Source organism: Crocodylus siamensis, chromosome 3 (genome assembly GCF_052110815.1).
Source record: "Crocodylus siamensis isolate JL-2025a chromosome 3, ASM5211081v1, whole genome shotgun sequence".
Taxonomy (NCBI): domain Eukaryota; kingdom Metazoa; phylum Chordata; order Crocodylia; family Crocodylidae; genus Crocodylus; species Crocodylus siamensis.
The window spans coordinates 39,567,804-39,585,840 of record NC_143397.1 but is presented as its reverse complement, the minus strand read 5'-3'; the positions used below and the strand labels follow the sequence as shown (position 1 = coordinate 39,585,840).

At 47.0% G+C, this 18,037-nt stretch overlaps 1 protein-coding gene across 1 annotated transcript in view; it reads right to left on the bottom strand.

Moving 5' to 3' along the window:
• The window catches only part of XRCC4 (X-ray repair cross complementing 4), a 400,573-nt gene extending 385,124 nt beyond the window's left edge, over positions 1-15,449 (bottom strand). Inside the window, exon 1 of the mRNA XM_090038202.1 lies at positions 15,429-15,449. The gene's annotated coding sequence lies outside the window, so the exon portion shown is untranslated. The remainder of the gene's footprint in view (positions 1-15,428) is intronic.
• Between the last annotated feature and the right edge of the window lie 2,588 nt (positions 15,450-18,037).

Genomic DNA, 18,037 nt, shown 5'->3' with positions numbered 1-18,037 from the left:
TGGGCGGATGAGAATAGGATGGGGTTTAACACTGATAAGTGCAAGGTGTTGCACATGGGGAGGAAGAACCGGCACCACACTTACAGGTTGGGGAACTCTCCTCTTGCCAGCACGGAGACGGAAAAGGATCTTGGAGTCGTCATTGACTCCACGATGAACATGGGCCGGCAGTGTGGGGAGGCAGTCAAGAAGGCCAATCGTACCCTATCATGCATCCACAGATGCATCTCGAGCAGGTCCAGGGAGGTGATCCTCCCCCTCTATGCGGCACTGGTCAGGCCGCAGCTGGAGTACTGCGTCCAGTTCTGGGCGCCACACTTCAAGAGGGACGTGGACAATATGGAAAGAGTTCAGAGGAGGGCCACCCGTATGATCAGGGGTCAGCAGGGCAGGCCTTATGAGGATAGGCTACGGGACCTGAACCTGTTTAGCCTCCACAAGAGAAGGCTAAGGGGGGACCTTGTGGCCTGCTACAAACTGGTCAGGGGGGATCAGCAGGTATTGGGGGAGTCCCTGTTCCCCCGTGCGCTGCCAGGAGTGACCAGGAATAACGGCCACAAACTGGCGGAGGGTAAGTTTATATTAGATATTAGGAGGCGCTACTTCACAGTCAGGGTGGCTAGGGCCTGGAACCAGCTTCCAGGGGAAGTGGTGCAGGCTCCTAGCCTGGGGATTTTTAAAAGGAAGTTAGATGAGCACCTTGCCGGGGTCATCTGACCCCGGTGCTCTTTCCTGCTAAGGCAGGGGGTCGGACTAGATGATCTACCTAGGTCCCTTCCGACTCTAGCTACTATGAAACTATGAAACTATTGAGCATATGCAAACAGACCTCATGTCTCCCTGTCATAATAATGTACAATATAATATACAGACTAGCACTCTGGTGCCATGACCTATGTGCTAGGAATAGAAATGTGGTCCTTCTTGATTCCATGACTGAGTAATTCACTATTCTTGGGGGGGGTCATTCATCAACTCCTTGCTGAGCCAGCAGACTATGCCCTAACAAGCCCAACAACACCACCTGCCCTTTATCAGTCTTAGGGTTCAGACTCCAGATGGAGCAGCCAGAAAACAAGAGCCCTTTAAGCTCTATTTTAGCAGCATTACAACCAATATCTCAGTGTCTACTGCATATGTCTACTGTCTCCCAAAATTGACCTAGTTATTTGCAGGCCAGGGACCTTGCTAACTTTAGCATTTTTCTTTTCAACTAATCCCTAGCAGAAACAAAATCCACATTTAATTAGGGACTAACAAACTAATTTTGAACTTAACTCAGTTGACTCAAGGTCATTCAATATTAATAATGGTTGTTTGGGAAAGATTTTGAAACAGGGAGTAGAAATGAGGGACAATGAAAAAACTGGAAGTAAAATAGTGTGGGACAGATTAAAGTGCAAGCAACATGAAAAAAAAGACAAAAACAGAAAGATCTCGGTCCTTGTCATAGACTATTTGCCACATTCCAGCAATGCAAAGAGCCCATAAAGACAGTTTAATTATCTATCTAAAAATCACCCAAAATAGGGGAAATCCCCAGAAGATTCTCTCTCATTCAGTAACTGAATTTAGTTACACAATAATTTGGAAGACTCAAGTCAAACACTCCTGAGTTAGGAGATACCAAAATTAAGTTTACCTTTATTACAATATTTAATTTGCCTCCCTGGTACATTATTCAATTACATGATCTCATATTTTTTTCTTCACTGGACCCTGCTTTATTCAAAGAACAGAATGGACAATGCTTACTTAACAAGCAGCTATTCAATACTTGTTTTGTCTACATTGTTCAATGAGTCACTCTTGCCCTTATTCACTGCACACAATTCAAATCCTTCTCAGAATACAGAATTTAGTTGTTCTTCAGGGGATTCTCTATCATTATAGAATCCAAGTGTTTCAGACATTAATGAATTTGCTTTCACAAGGCTCATATTAAGTATCACCCTGACTGGCCAACACAATACTTCAATGGAAGGAAAAATAGGCACAAAGGAAACCATGGATGAATATTACCAAGTGGACAGGAAGGGTCGAAGACAATGACAGAGCTACTTGGTCAAAGAACATCAACAATGGAAAGAGGTCATTAGGAAACTGTTATGAGGGTGTAGAAGAGTAAGGGTCAAAGGCATCCAAGTAAGGGTTCAGGTTTTCGATAGGGAGCACTTTACACATCCAGAGCTTATTTCCTATTGACTTTATTGCAGCTCTGAGTACTCCACACTTGTGCAAAAAAAGACCCAAGAGTCTCAAGTTAAGTACACAGACATAGATCCTGATACTTATGTCTGTGGTTCAACTGGAAATAAATGGTTGGGGCTTGGCCCTAGAAGGTTAAAGACCAGAGGACTGGAAAAAGGCAAGGTGAAGTACACAAGGGTCTAGACTAGATCAGAAGGTCAAGGTCTATGGGGCTAAGGTATAGACAGTCACCCCGGGTAGAACCATAGCTTAAGGGTTGTCAAGAACAAGGGAGTGGGGATGCAGACTTGTTTCACTGGCCAAGGGGTCTGGAGCAGGCCGCTACATCTGTACAGGACCAGGACATGGGCAATCACTTAGCTAATCTGAAGTCAGGAGGCAGTGACACGTTCTGGAAGCACAAGCAGTCCAGGGCTGAAGTCAGGAAGCAGGAACAGGAGGCCAGGAGCCAGAACTGAGTCAGGAAGCAGGACTCAGGAACAAACAGGAAACCAGAAACCGGTTAGCAAAAGCTCAGAGCTAGACAAGGAAGGACCTGTCCTGTTGAGTAGCCTGCTGGCATTGAATAGGTTACTGCTTAAAAGCAAGCAGACATGTCCTGAAGGCAACTGGGGCCAGGTGGGGGTAGTTAGGCTACTGGCAAACTGGTGGTAATTTGCTTAACCTACTGCCCTGGCCCCTGATAGGAATGGATAGAATCCAGTTAGCCAGTTCTCAGTGAGCTCATTTCTTCCTGCACTCCCCAGTTACATTTATTACATACCTTCTAACTTCTGCAATGACTGAAACTGGGGTTCTCCTGAAAATGATTTCCTTCACTGTGGATGTGTCTAAATGTGCAACAAGGCATGACTAAATTTACAATTATTGGCAGATGTCTATATATGCAGGGACTTGGCACTAAATCCACCAGGGGGAGTGCCAGGACCTGACCCTAGCCACCAGCACTTGGCAACCAATTTTAGAAGCCAAAATCTGCTGCCAACACTTAGCAGCCATCTTAGAAACACAGCCCTACCCTCTGATCCCTGACCAGCCCCTTCCCTGCCCAGGTGCTGTGTATCCAGTGCAGGGGCATCATGTAACAGTTCCTTCTTTGACCTGCTCTGCCTTCCTGTGCCATGGCTGCTCCAGCCCCTGGCCCCACCCCTGGCCCTGCCAGTGATGCACAGTGCTCCACTGCTCCAGCCCTGCCCTGGCAGCAATGACCAGTGCCCTGTGCTCCTGTTGGCCATGGTGCTAGCCTTGCTGGCCCCAGCAGGCCCTCCTAACTCAGGCCGTGCACCCACTAGCAGGGGCCAGGGCAACTGGTGCAGGAGGCCCTGGCTGACCACCTGCTCCAGCACTCCCCACTCTAGCTCACATTCTCTGCTACCAACAGACCTCCAACCTGGGGAACAGCATGGGGGCAGGTGCCTAGCACACTGGCCTCAGAACATTCCCCTGCAGGTCCAGGGGCTGTGGCAACCCCAACGGGCGGCAGCCTCATGCTGCAGCTACCTGGGATGGTGCTCCCTGAGGGCAGGTGGTTCCCCATCTGGCTGCCCAGTGCAAGACCAGCAACCCTGTGAGGCATGTCCAGGTCCTTGGGTGTGTGGGGTGTGGGAGGGTGTGGGGCTTACCCAGTCAGGTGGGATCAGGGGCTTCTGCAGGCAGGAGGTGCCAAAGGACTTCCTCCCAGGCCCAGGCAGGGGCCAGCAAGACCCAGGGGCCCTGTAGGGCCAAGGACAGGGACCGGGAAGTGGGGGCTTTGGACGTGACCACCAGGCCCAGGAAAGTATCCAGGGTCCAGCAGTTGGTATCCTCAGACTCCACTGCCTCATCCTGGAGGCCACCTGCTGCCAGACCAGCTCAATGTGCTCCAGGGCCTCCATCTACACATAGTGCCCCCAGTGCACCCAGTCACGCACTTCTTCCTGGAGGTGTCCTGGGCAATATCCTCCTGTCACCAGGCCCATGCCCATGCCTCCCACTCCTCTGCCACCACCAACAGCTGCTGGAGCAGGTCAGTTTTATCCAGTGTGCGTTGCTAGCACAGCTGGTGGGCTCTCCCCTATATCCAGATGTTAGCCCTGCAAAAGCAAGAGACAGAAACCTTTTGTAAGGGTTTGCAACATTTCAGAGATAAGATGTTCTGCACCAGGGGCCATGTGCTGCCCAGCCTCAGATCAGGGGTCAGCCATGCGCAAGTGCCAAGGGACCACAGTAAGTCAGTCAGGCTTGCCTGGGCCCAGGAAGCTGTTGTCCAAGCTCCCTATCTCTACGTGCTCCCCTGGGGCTGGTGGCCTACTGGGTGCTGGCCACAGGCAGCCTGTCTCCCTCGCCCCCTTCCAAGGTTGGGACAGGCCAGGCTGCTGGCAGCATCTGCTGCCATGTCTCCAGACCCTGTTCCCCCCCGTGCTCCTGCAAGCCATTCACTCTGCTGCACTGCTACCCAGCCCACAGTGCCCAGCCTCAGGGTGTGCAGGGCTCCCGGACAACTGGGGTGAGGGGCTGATTGTGCCCCCACCTTCCCACTGAGGGCCTCTTTAGAGAAGCACCCCATGGCTGCCCCCCACATGCTGCTGCTGTGCCCCAAGTGTGCCCCTGCTGTATGTGGCCTGGGCAGTTCATGATGAGCTGTTTGTGCAGGCTGAGGGTTGCCCAAGCCACTATGCCCTGCTGCTGCTGATCCTCCTGGTGCCCTGGGCACACCTGCACTCCTGGTTTAGGACCCTGAGCTATGATGGTGTGGGGGGTAAGCCTGGGCTGCCCTACAACCTCTACCACTACCTGGAGGGCTACCTGTGGCTGTGCTATGCATCCTCGGCTCCCATAGCTGTGGAGGACATCACTGCTGGCATCAACACATTCCTCCAAGTGTGAGAGGCCCATATCTACCCAGCTGTGGGGACACAGACTGCTGAATTAAATTCTGAACTGTGTCCTGCCTCTCTGTGTGCTGTGGGTGGGAGAACCTGGGGTCAGGGAAGTATGGGCAGTTGTCGGCAAGGGCAACCAGCTGCACCTGGTGTCTGCGGCCCGTGGTGTGTGGCAGGCTGGCACATGGCCAGGGAGCCTCCCCACCCCCTGCAGGGAAAAGTTGGCACTGCTGGCAGTTAGTGGTAACATTGCCAGCTGCTCCTCATACCGGGGTCTGGGGTTGCACCAAGGGCAAGGCAGCAACTGGCCAGGGCTCCCCAAGCTGCCAGTGGATGCAGTAGCCAGGGAGGAGAGCAGGGTGGGGCAATGAAGGCCCTGAGGTCCCCTCTTCCAGTGATGTGTCACTAGAGGGGACAGAATGGAGTGGGGGCTCAGCACCTCAGCACTGCCTCAAACTGCTACAAGGTCACCAGCCTCCTCCTGGGTCCAGTTGAGGCCTGAGCAGTCAGCACAGGCATGCACATGTAAGTGGGGCCAGGGCTCAACTGGGATGATGGTGAAGACATGATGTCCCATGCTGGACATCTGGGACCCCATGCAACTATCCCTGTGATACAAGCCTTGGACAGCTCTTAGCAGCTGAGGGCAGGGCACAGCCAGGGACTGGGAGATGCGTAGCAGAGGCACATCACTTGCAAAGAGACACTGCTGGGGGTGAGCCACAGAAGGGAGCAGGTGCTGGCCCTGCTGCCAGAGACAGCCAGCCAACAGCCCTTGGAGGGGTCTCAGGGCTGGGCAAGGCAGGCAGCAAGCTGGAGCCTCTTGCAACACTGCCCTGTGGCCTCCAGCAGCCATAGAGAAGAAACAAGCCAGGCAGAGACAGCCTGTGTTCTGCCCACGGGGGCACATGAGGACTTCAGTGGTCCTGGGGGTTGCACAGGACCCACCAGGCTTCTGTGCACTGTGCCCCAAGGTACATAATGGCTGCCAGCTTTTGTAGCCTGCAGCTAGGGGCTGCCAGAGAGCAGCCCAGCCCTAGGGCAGGAGGAACTCCCAGCCAAGAGCCCTGAGGCGGGGTCAGTAGCAGGGAAGACTTGGCACTCAGCTTAGTGCTGGGTCATGTCTACATGTGCATTACTGCATATTAACTAATAGCGACTGAATTTGATATCTGCATTTGCAGGTATCAAATTTAGTCATGATTAACCATTTTTATTGCATAGTAAGGTCACACAGTAGGGCCGTGCAAAGCTTTGGTCCCTGATTGGATTCAGTGGAGATTCGGCCCAATTTGGTGGTTGAATCTCCAAATCCGAATCAAATCAGGGGACCCTTTAATCTCTCCGAGTCAAGTTGGAATCCTCCACATCGATTTGAAGAGATTTGGAAAGATTTGGAGATTCAGACATAAAAACTGCTTTTTCTACATACCTCTAGATAGCAAGGTCTTGTGATCATTGCAATGCTGAGGTGCATGGAGTGTTCCACAGAAGCATGAGGGTCTCCCCAGCATGCTCAGCAGCAGACCCAGAAGTAGTCCAGAAGCACTTCCAGACTACATCTGGGTCTGCTGGGGGCCCACCCCATGCCTCCCTGTGATCCCCCGGCTCAGTGACTGATGCCTTCTGGGTCTATGGGGGCACCCAGGGTCCCCCTTTGGCTGATCACCGAGCTAGGGAGGCATGGGGAGGTCCCCAGTGTGCTCCCCAGCAGACCCAGAAGTACTTCCAGTCCACTTCTGGGTTTGCCACCGAGCACATGGAGGGTCCCCCCCACACACACTCCTGTGAGATGCTCCATGCACCCCAGCATCACAGCAAACATGAACCGCACTTGCTACCGCAAGGTATGTAGGAAAAACTTTTAAAACTGTGTCTATGTCCGAATTGCTGATTCTCTGAATCAGCATCAAATCTTCAGATTCAGATTTGGCGGAATCAAATAGAGACAATAATCTGAATCAATAAATTGAATCACTGTCCCTGATTCGGGTTGAATCCAAATTGAATAGAGCCTGCTTCACGCACCCCTACTGCACAGTCATTTAGTACTTGTATAACAAGTACTAAATGACTGCTCAATAACGAAAGTTACTGTGCAGTAGTGCCACTGAATGGCTTTCTTGTGACACTGACTGTGCAGTAGCCTGAGACTACTGTGCAATAGCATCACATTGTTGGTGACACTGGGCATAACCCTGGGTAACTCAGAGGGATGGAAGACCACGAGTGTCGAGGAAGTCCTTCTGCTCCAGGCTCAGAAGAGCCAAAGCCCCCCCTGCCCAACCTTTGCAACCCTTTCTCTGGCGCCTGCAAATCTCCTGTCCTTCTGGAAAGCAGGCGAGCTAAAACTGTTATCTGTGGAATGCAAGGGCACCGCTCGGAGAGAGAGAGGAGGAGGAAAAGGGAAGAAGGAGGGGGGCCAGCGGGTGGAAAATCACTGACAGTGAAACTGACCGGGGTATAAAGATCTCGCTGTTGCAGGGTTAGGTGTGCAGGATTTGAGACAATACAGTCTCCCTGTGCCTTTTACTTGAGCTCAAATAAACTCTGTCTGCTTCTCCCCCAGTGTGTTTATTTGGCGCGACGCACACCGGGCAACGAACCCAATTGTTACCTCCCTCGGGCACCTTGTGCCGGCAACAACATCATGCTTTCTGCCATGCAATGCTAGTATGCAGTAGTCACAAGCTACTGCACTGTCAGCATCTTTTGTAGACACAGCCTGCGTAATTCAAAGCAGGGACTTGAACCAGTTCTCCCAAACCCCCAAATGCCCTAACTGCTTTAGAGTCACATGCCTCTGGTCCCATAACTAATTATTTATACAAAAATGGAGCAGCTTCAACAAAGGAGGCAGACTCCTATGCCAGCCCTGCTGCCACTGACACTGGTATGTGCCCCATTCTGAAGCCAGAGCTACCACTGCAGCATGAACTGTAGCAGCAGCAGCAGCTCCAGCTTTGGTACATGGCATGTAGCATATTGCAGGAGCTGGAGCCGCTGCTGCTGTTGCCACATGCACCAGGCTGGAGTTGCAACTGTTGCTGCCATCACTAGAGTCAACCCATGCCCTAGGCTGGATCTGGCCTCCAAGGAGCCTTGTGATCTGTATCTGGCCCAGGGCAAGACGTGAGTTTGATGGGTAAGACTACTGTGGGTTGTAGTGAAAGGGGGATTATTAGGCTCAGATGAGGTTACTACTCGTGTTCTGCCTGGATCAGTCTTGGTACCCGTCTTATATTTTCATGAATGATGTTGGCACAAGAAGTAGAGAGTACTAATAAAACCTGCTGATGATAAAAACTTGAGAGGGATTATTGGTATAGATCATGGGTGCAAAACCTCTATCCCATGGGCCAAATGTAATTAGCCCTCCCCCACTGCCAAATTCCAAAATCCTGAGCCCTTTGCAACAGGTTGAAGTCATGTCATGGCCCCTCCCTCCACCCCTGCAGACAAGCAAAACTTGTGACATGGGTGACCCTGTATATGTTAAGTCTCAGCAGGGTGAAAGGTGCAGGGATGGTAGCCCCTGCTGTGGCCACAAAGCCTGCCAGCTATTGAGTAGATAGGTGTATGGCTTCTGGGGCCCTGCACCCCTAGCTACTGACAGACAAAACTTGTGCCATGGGTGCTTGAGGAACTGGCTATCTCTGTCTTGGGGCAATTGATTTTCTTTTTTGATTATTTCCTCTCCTTAGTCTGTCTATGGCTTTGTAGGAGTTAATTGTTGCTAATTAACTGGTTACATTACCTAGCAACTGTGTATTGAGCTGGTCCCTGAGTGAATCATGATTGATTGATAACTGGTAACACAGTAGCTTAGCAGCCAGGCCTACAGTAGTTTCCCCTCCCCCAAGACAGACACAGTCAGTTGCACATGCACCCATGTCATGAGTTTTGCCTGTCAGCAGCAAGAGGTGCAGGGCCTCAGAACACAGAACCCCCCCCTGCAGCGATCTCCTTGGCATCTGTCAGGCTTCATGGCCTCAGCAGGGGCCACCACCAGTTTTCAGCCCACAGCACCTTAACATGCACAGGGTCATCTATGTCATGAGTTTTGCCTGTCAACAGCTTGAGGTGCAGTTCCCTCCAAACCACTGCACCTATCTCCTTGAAACATGGCAGGCTTTGTGGCCTCACCAGGGGCCACCACCCCTGGTGTTTTCACCCCCCTGTGGTGTAACACATACAAGTGACATGAGTTTTGTTTTCAAGAATTTGGGGTGTAGTTCCCTCTGAACCCCTGCACTGATCTTCTTGAATCTTAGTAGGATTCACACTCTCAGCAGAAGCTACCACCCCGTCAAATTTCATCCAAATCAGACAAAAAACAACGAAGTTATAGATATTTCATTGATTGCCCATTATACCCTATGGCTGGATAGCCAAAGCAGCTCCAAAGTTTTTCTGAAGTGCTTTGGAAACTCTGAATCACTGCGGAAAGCCTAATGAAGCCAGTGCTTTGATCCGGACATGCTGCTTTGGATGCTGAAGCTTCCAAAGCTTCTCCACATCCTAAGCACAGTCTGAAACCTCGTACATCCCTAGTGTGCATCAGGATCTGGGGGAATGCACCAAGGGATGACAAGATCAAAAGGTCACAAACTCCTCCAAGTCCATTTTAGGCATATGGAAAAACTTCTTTACTGTCCGAGCCCCCAAGGCCTGAAATAGACTGCCTTCAGAGGTGGTGCAGGCACCTGCTCTGGACTCTTTCAAGAAATATTTGGACACTTATCTTGCTGGAATCCTTTGACCCAAGCTGACTTCCTGCCCCTAGGATAGGGGGCTGGACTTAATGATCCCTTTCAGCCCTAATGTCTATGAAATCTATGAAAATATCCTACAGGAAACTGGATAACCTAAAGCCCTCAAGAAATAGAAATAGAACAAAATGCAATGCCGAAGTTTTAGGGGCTAACCACAAGAATTTCAGGAAACTGGAAGATTAGCAGCTGAAAATGATAGAGGAGAAAGACCTGGGAGTACTAGCTGATTGCAGGATGACTCTAAGCCACACATAAAAAGGCAAATGCAATCCTAGGATAAATTAGACAAAATGTTTCCAGAAGAGATAGGGATGAATTAATGCCATCATAAAATGTATTGATGACACTTTTTCTGAAATATTTTATACATCACTTTTCACCCATGTTTAAGGAAGAGAAATTCCAACTGGAACAGAAATGGAGGGCTTGGCACATGACAAAGTGAGTTGGTAAGATGATGGAGCACCTAGTTTGATTATTCCTCTAGGGTGCTGAGAAGCTTAGCACCATGAGAAATTAGATAGTTTTGTGTATGCTCAGTTCTATAAATTTAAATTATTTTGTCAGCGGAAATCTAGGCATTTAGAGTTGGACAATAGCTGGATCAGATTTTGTTAATGTCAGTGGCACAAAAATGTTGAACTTAGCTACCTAAAGAGGAATTAGATGCTTAGGTTTTAGTAGATGTCGTCCATCATCTCTGCTTCAGTTTACTCATCTATAAAATTGTGATAGCCCTATTTTCCTATTTTATATATTGTTCAGAGGCTGAATTCATTAGCATAAATACAAAGTGCCTTCATATTACAGGATGAAAAGAAATGTGAAATGTTGTTGAGATTGCCTTCTGTTTAGAAAAGGGACTGTTCCTTTGTTTTTGTCTTGAAAAGCACACTACCAACCATTAAATGAAAAACCTGGAGTCCCCAGATTTAGGGGTGCTATAATCTAATATTTGGCTCTAGGTTTAGATCATTTACTTACTGTACCACTTCACCAATAGGTATAGGGGTATTGGGGTATAGGGGTGTGGTTGGAATATGACATATCCTGACAAGTCATGGGCTCTACTGACCACTAGCTAGTAGGGTGGTCTTTAAGGGACAGCTCTAGCTAACTCTGGCAGCTTTAAATTAATCTGGAGACCAGTACAGACACAAGTTGTGCTGGGGGGTCAGAGGAACTGAAAAGCTGCCAAACTCCCTGTGTGTTCACATAACAAATGCTTCAGCTACCTGTGAAATCTAGCCCTTCTAGGATTTCTAGGCAGTGACCCTGTCCCCCATTAAGGTAGATCAGGACTCCCATGAGTTTTATAAGGAGATAGTTTGGTTCTGAATGTGCACAACAAAACTTAACAGCAGCTTAGGTCAGGAAAAAGAAAACTTTATCCAGTTGCAACTGTTAAAGGGCCAAAACTTCATTTATTCTTGGGTAATTCTGCAAGACCCTTAATCATCACAAATAGTAAAGATTTCAGTTTTGTCTCGTTTCAATGGCAACACTTCTGTTGCTATGGTTGAAGCATTAATTAATACTGGTTTAGTGGCAAAAGGCCACTTCTACATCACCAGCAGCATTGTTGTAGGGGCTGGTCTTACTTGGAGGTCTTCATTCTGGTACCAACCAGTCATCATTCTGCTTAGTGTGCAACACCTGAGAGAATCATATTCAACATATATAGGTGATGGAAAGCGATGACATGTTCTAACAAAATAGTGTATCTTAATGTAGTTGTAGTGTCTTGTGCTGTTTTATTACAGCACAGCAAGGGTCACCCGTTTCCATGTTCCCAGACATAACTATTTATTGAATATCTGCCTGGAACAATTTGTGCAGCTAGTTTTGAATGTCTCATTCAGCATTATTCCAATGTAAGAGAGAATTTAAAAACTGTGCATATGTATTGTTTTATTCACTAGAAAGTGAATGAGTAATTTTATTTTTATGAAGAATGAAGTCATTAATCAAAACTTTCAAAATCTTTTACACACATACACCTTTGACACATACTTCTCAAAATTTGACCTTGAATGTCTTGGAATATACCCTGAATGTACTTATATATGACTTCAGTAAGCAGACTGAGTCAGTAGAATTTCTGCCTGAATAGGAAATTTTATTAAAAAACCCTCCAAAAATATGGGGGGGAAGGGGAGAAAGAAAGGAGGGGGAGTACATAGTCTCACTGTCTGTAGCTTTAAAGAATGGAGTTCCTTTCTCAAAAATTCATGTCTTTGGAAATTACCTTTCACAGATGTGTCACATGTTACCAGAGAAGTGCAATAAAAGAATACCCAGTTGGATACTTTTTTCCAAGGTGCTAACTAATCTTAACCGTTCCTGTGATTTATAACAGTTTTAATGGAAGGTTTATGGTTGCACATTACTGGCTTGCAGGACTGTATGAAAGAGAAGCAGATCACAGTTCTACACAAGATCTTATGTATGCATTGTTCCATAATAGCATGAGATATGTATCATTTAAAATTGCATGAGAAAAACACAATTTCATCATCCAAGAGCCCTGAAATAAATACAAAGCACACATAATCAGAACTGAAATATAAAGGCCTCTGGGTATTTATTTGTATTTGAACGTTAGGAGTTTCAGGATATCAGGTATTAAGAATATGAAACGTTCATGTCTACTGAGAATGGGATTAATAATTTTGATAGCTGAAGTGTACTACTCTTCATATATCATTAGTTCAAACAAGAGCCAAATAGTTTTACTAGTCATATAGCTGCTGAGCCAGGTCCTCTGCTGCTGTAAATTGGCCTAGCTCCACTGAAGTTAGAGCTAGGTTGATTTACACTGGCAGATGATCTGCTAAACACAAGAGTCCAATGAAAAAATTCAGTAGAAGAGCAACATTTTATTTCTTTTGCTTTCAGGAAGTCTCTCCTCATTCTCAGTTCAATGTTCATATGTGGCACTCCTTGTCTTCAGGTGCCACTTTTTATAACATATATTTCTCCACATATTCATTTAGTGGAAGGTGCCTTAGGTCCAAGTGAGCCTACAAGTGTTTGTGGCCTGCTCGTTTCCTCTGTCACACATGCCAAGGAACATTTCTGCATAAATTTAAACATTGATGCTGTCTGTTCAGAGCATTAAGGACAGGGCCACAGTGCTGAAAGTCTTCTTAATAGCAGAATATATCATGGACCTTAAATTCAAGATTACTGGCACTAAGCCTTCAAGTAATTATAAAGTAATAGGGATGTATTTTCAGATTGTATTTAGAGCATAGCTTTTGCTTGAACCTAATGCTGATGTAATTCTTACCCTCTCTAGTAAGAGATGGACCTCTTACAGAGGATGGTGAACATGCTACAGCACTGGCTGACAGTTGATCTTTTTTCTCAGTCAATAGAGGCTCATGATCTCTCTCCCTCCCACTCCAAACAGCCCACCCAGGGTTGGTTTGTGTTACCAGTGGTGACCTGTAAAGAGACTGGTGAGCCAACCCATACACAAGGGAACCGTGTAACCCTGGATCCGTTGAATGAGGTGCTCTTGCTCTCTCCTCCTGCTGCACCTACAGTTGAGTTGTTACCTGGGGGATCAAACGTGGGAATCTTGGATATTAAAAAGGAAGACTGATGCCCAACCTGTCAAGATAGAGCTCAAACTTTCCCTGTCATCTTGAGCAAAGAAGTGAGACCAAGACTTTCAAAGTTGGGTGCTCAAACCTAGGTACCTAAGTCCATATTAAGGTATGTTCTTCCAAATGACAGAAAACTTATAGCTATTGTAATCAGTAATATAAATATAAATAAATATAAGTATTGTGGTGTTGCTAGTGATAAATACAGAATAGGTTTTATTTTCTTTGTTCATTCTCTTATTCTTTTCTGTCCTATGCAATGGGCCCCTTTCTATGAACAAGCTAAAATAAAATTCAGGCCATTAAGAAAATAAATGGCATAATTACAAAAGATACAAGCAGTGAATGAAAGCCTTTCCTGCCTCCAGTCCTTTACATTCTTAATGGTTCAGATGATTAAAGTGCCAAGATTCATTAAGTAAAGTAGTGACTTCTTCAGAGCTTTACCAGATCTCTGTGTTTTTACCTACCAGAACATAAAAATTCCTTCCAGCTGTAAACAAGGGATAATTCTCCCTTTTCCTGTTATAGCTGGTAGAAATCAAACAAGTGATTATCTAAGCAACGAGGAAAATGGAGAAGGAGGAAATTTCCATCAAGGAGCAGGACTTGTTTATGATGAAGAAAGGAGGAAGAGGGAGACACCAAACAAGAAAGTTGCTGTCAAGGACAAATATGATCCCTAATGGAATGAAATGAGATGTAAGATATTTGGCTGCATGTCACTGAACAGAGTCTGTTGCTGCTAGGAGACAGAGGAAGACCCCATAATGGTACACTTTACCAGATGTTCCAATTGTTGGAAGACCAGCTGTTCTTATATTTTTCTTCTTGCACCTGGGGAAGGAGATGGAGATACACTAAGCCACGTGATCCTTCTGAGTTAAAGGAGTAGTGACAAAGTGAGATGAGGGAAAAGATGGGAATGTAGGCCCATTCTAGCAAACATGAAATGATATTTCTACTGTCCCTTCCAGTGGTCTACCTCATGAGCTCTGTATGTATACAATCTTCATCAGTGCACTAAGTGCTTTCCAGATTCTAAGACACACATAGGCTGGAAGTCTCTCTCTCTGTCAAAAAGAGTTTGTCTGTGCAAGAAATGGAAGTGTGAGGCTGAAGACATGAGTTTTATATTTTCTTTTGAAGACAGTGAAACGTGGTCTAATGATATCTCATTCTAAGTTAAAAAGGGAAAAGTCAATCAATTAGCACCAGCAGAAGAATATTTGTCTTCCTGCTGCCAAGAAGCCATCAATCCCCTAAAGATATGAGGGACCAAATGATGAGTAAGATGATGGTGGGACAGAAATTGTCAAGGTGAAGGGATTAGTTATGGTCTGATTTTCATAAATAATGCATACCATTAGCTCCCGCATTATTATATCTACTCACTATTTAGTGCATGCTATATTCACTAAATAGCTCCTACATAGCCTTGGATATTAAAAATGTTTTTGTTAAGAATATATTGGTTGACACTTCAAAAACAACCATGACAACCACAAAAAGCCCATCATCACACCTTTAATTTCCTTCACTTGGACACACACACAGGAGAATTGTATTTTCCTGAATCCAAGATGACTTTAAATTTAAGATGACCCCTCAATAATTAAAGGTATGGAAAATTACAAATTTGTTAAAATTTTCCATGCATAGAATCTAACTATTGGAGGGTCATCTTAACTTCATTCCCCCCACGGATGTGGAGGGGAAAGCAGCAGTAGTGGGGAAGGCAACCTGACTCAGCCTATCTCCTGACATTTGTCCCACCACAGTGCCCACCCCTTATCACCTGTCTCCCCACCACTTACTGCCTCAGTGCCAGCCCTCTCAGTTCCTGCCTCCCCATGCCATTTCCTCCCCACCCTGTGCCACTTGTTCCCTCTGTCACCATGTGAAGGGGGAAAGGGAGGTAGCAGAGGCAGGGAGAGCCTGAAAGGTAACCCATCCCTGTCACTTACCCCAGCCAACATGGAGAAAACTGCCATAATGCTGGATCTGGGATGACATTTCCGGAGCAGCTTCTCACTCTGGATTGGTGCACAGCAGGCCTATGAAGGTACTTCCACCTCTGGAGAGGGGCCATCTGGGAGAGTCCCTGGTGTCAGGAACAAAAAGACATTAGAGGGACTCTCCACTGAGGATTCACAGGCAGCCAGGAACATTGCAGCAGACCTGGCTGTGCTGGTCAGCAATCAGAGGAAAGCTGGACTATGGAGACAGCTTGCATTGGATGTTGCAATGAATGGTGAAGGTGCTGGTGCAGACATCTTTGATGAAAGAAAATACAGACCAGACATTACCTGGGTAGATGGGAGTGTTGGGCGGGACCCTGCCTTGGTGAAGCTGACCTCAGTAGGATCTTCCTCCCTGTGAAAGATGAAGGAGAGCCATGAAGGGACTTTGCCTACAGATGGCAGAGGCCCTGGAAAGAGGCTTGATGGTACTGAAGGGAAGGCAGCTCATTTTGATGGTGTACCCTAATGATTTGGCCAGAATTGGAATAAGGTCAGAGGGAATGCTGATTCCTGGGCAAATGGAACTGATGATATAGAATCATAGAAACACAGAATCATAGAACGTTTGGGCTGGAAGGGACCTCAGGAGGTCATCTAGTCCAACTCCCTGATCAAAGCGGGACCATCCCCAACTAGATCATCCCAGCCAAAGCTTTGTCTAGCTGGGTTTTGAAAACCTTCAAGGATGAAGCTTCCACCACCCCCTGGGTAACCTGTTCCAGTGTTTTACTAACCTCCTAGTGAGAAAGTTCTTCCTAATATCGAACCTAAACTTCCCTTGCTGCAACTTAAGACTATTGCTCCTTGTTCTGTCATCTGCCACCACTGAGAACAGTCTAGTTCTGTCCTCTTTGTAACCCCACTTCAGATAGTTGAAGGCTGTTTTAAATCTCCCGTCTTCTCTTCTCTAGACTAAATAAGCCCAGTTGCCTCTATCTTTCCTCATAAGTCATGTCCCCTACCCCCCTCACCATTTTTGTTGCTCTCCACTGGACTCTCTTCAACTAGTGCACATCCTTTTTGTAGTGGGGTGCCCAAAACTGAACACAGTACTCCAGATGTGGCCTCATCACTGCTGAATAATCACTTCCCTTGACCTGCTAGCAACACACCTACCAATGCAGCCCTGTGTGCCATTAGCCTTCTTTGCAACAAGGGTACATTGTTGGCTCATATTTAGCTTATTATGCACTGTAACCCCCAGGTCCTTTTCTTCAGAGCTGCTGCACGGCCAATATGCTGCCAGCCTGTACTGATGCATGGATTGTTCTGTCCTGAGTGCAGGACTTTGCACTTGTACCTGTTGAACCTCATGAGATTCCTTTTGGCCCAATCCCCCAATTTGTCTAGGTCACTCTGAATCCTAGTATTACCCACCAGCGTATCTACTACTCCACCCAGCTTGGTGTCATCTGCAAACTTGCTCAGGGCAAACTCTGTGCCATCTTCCAGGTCATTGATAAAAACACTGAACAACACTGGCCCCACGACCAACCCACTGGGGCATTCCACTTGATACTGGCTGCCAACTAGATATTGAGCCATTGGTTACTACTCTCTGAACCCGATTCTTCGGCTAGTTTTCTATCCACCTTACAGTCTGTTCATTCAGCCCGTACTTCCTTAGTTTCTATGCAAGAATGCTGGGGGAGACTGTATCAAAAGCCTTGCTAAAATCAAGGCACACCACATCCACCAGTCTCCTCACATCCACAGAGCCAGTCACCTTGTTATAGAAGGCAATCAGGTTGGTCAGGCATGACTTGCCCCTGGTGAATCCATACTGACTGTTCCTAATCACCCTTTTTTCCTCCAAGTGCTTAGAAATGTATTCCTTGAGTATCTATTCCATGATTTTTCCTGGGACTGAGGTAAGGCTGACTGATCTGTAGTTCCTTGGATCCTCTTTCTTCCCTGTCTTAAATATGGGCACTATGTTTGCCCTTTTCTAATCATCACCTGGAAAAGGCTTAACCAGTGAGCAGCTGCCCAAATGGAACCCAAGGGGAGCATGTAGCAGCAGCAGCTGATATTTTCAGTTATACTTTTTGTTTTTTGAGTTTTCATTTTGCAAAGGACTTTTCAATTTAATATTGTTTTGTCTCAGAGGGGCCATTAGTGAATGAAAGGGGTTTAAGCTGCAGGGCTAACTACAGTTCAGGACATTGCTAAGAGACTGCTACATTGTGGCTGAAGAATGTGGTAAGCTCTGGAAACCTCGAGGGATAGAAGTAAGGAAGTAGGTGAGGGAAAGGGAACTGACCGGGCAGTCTCCATCTACTAATACTCTAACACCAGCTGATATGCTAGAAGTGGTAAGGCTGACGTATAGGGGTGGTCGAGCTCCACAAAGAGGTCAGGGCAGCAGACCTAGGACACCTGGAGGGGAACTGGCTCCCAATTTTAACATAAGATCATGTCATGGCAGGTGAGGGATAACATCTACCAGGGTACCCAAGTCCCACCCTGTCATTGTCAGGAAGCAGGGTATCAGCCAAAAGGGGACCAAGGCCATACAACACCTATCGGTGGCACACCACTTACCCTGTGTG